This window comes from Tenrec ecaudatus, chromosome 12 (assembly GCF_050624435.1).
Source record: "Tenrec ecaudatus isolate mTenEca1 chromosome 12, mTenEca1.hap1, whole genome shotgun sequence".
Lineage (NCBI taxonomy): Eukaryota > Metazoa > Chordata > Mammalia > Afrosoricida > Tenrecidae > Tenrec > Tenrec ecaudatus.
In genome coordinates, this window is record NC_134541.1 from 53,458,709 (window position 1) to 53,459,810 (window position 1,102).

Consider the following 1,102-nt stretch of genomic DNA (forward strand, 5'->3'; position numbering starts at 1 on the left):
TACATGTTTAGTTATTTTAAATATATATTTTATATAAGACCAGGGTTGCTATTGTTATTAGGTGCCATTGAGTCAGCTCAGATTTACAGTGACTTTATGTACAACAGGAAAACAAAACGTTTCCTGAAGTGGCTCTCCGTCCTTGGGGGCGGGCCATGGAGACTGTGGCCCTGTGGTGCCTGGAAGGAGCCTTGCTGGGGCTGCGGCCATGGAGGCCATCATGAATGATCTGGTGTCTGTGGATGACCTGCTGAAATCTGAAAAGAAATTTTGATCTGAGACGGCAGCAGGGTCCGTGTCCAAGGGCACCCAGTTCGAGTCCGCCAGGTGTCTGGTTCGAAGCAAGCATACCGAGGACATGAGGAAAGGCATTGAGCTGCTGCCCAAAGGAGACAAAGAGGAGCAGCAGGATGCAGTCTTCTATCTGGCTGTGGGAACTGCCGCCTCCAGGCGTATGCAAAGACCCCAAGGTATGTGCGTCCGCAGCTGCAGACGGAGCTCCAGAAAAGGCAGGAACCGGAGCAGCGCACTGACAAGGCCATGAAGGAAGATGGACTGGTGGGCATGCCCATCATTGGCGGCATGGCCTTGGTGGTGGCAGTACCTGCTGACCTCATCGGACTAGCTGTATCCAAGTGCAAATCCTTCTGCCCAGGGCACACCGTCTGGCCTGCACGCAAGGGAGGTGAAGAAGCCTACTGAGCGGGGGACTCGGCGTGAAGGACGCTCAAAGCAGGTCCCCTTCTCGCTGTCCCTTCTCTGTTCTTCTGCAACCTCTGCCATTGTCTACTACAGTCTTCAGTCTCCTCTCCCCTCAGACCCGTCTCCTGGCCCCAGATCATGTGCTTTGGGATGAGTGTAAATAAAATTGGGTTTTGGCTTAGGGAAAAACCAAAACAAAAGTGTCCTGGTTCTGTCCCATTCTCAGAATCATTACTATATATTAGCCTATTTTTGCAGCCGCTGTGTCAATCCATCTTTTTAACATCTTCCTTTTATTTTTTGACCCTCTGCTTCCCTAGGGAGGATGCCTTCCTCCAGGGATTTGCCCCTCCTGATAATGTCTAAATCAAGTGAGATGAAGTTTTATTGTCCACATCTC

The 1,102-nt window shown here is 50.8% G+C and overlaps 1 pseudogene; it reads left to right on the forward strand.

Moving 5' to 3' along the window:
• Positions 1-208: 208 nt before the first annotated feature.
• Positions 209-702, forward strand: LOC142422665 (mitochondrial fission 1 protein pseudogene; annotated as a pseudogene).
• Positions 703-1,102: the final 400 nt, after the last annotated feature.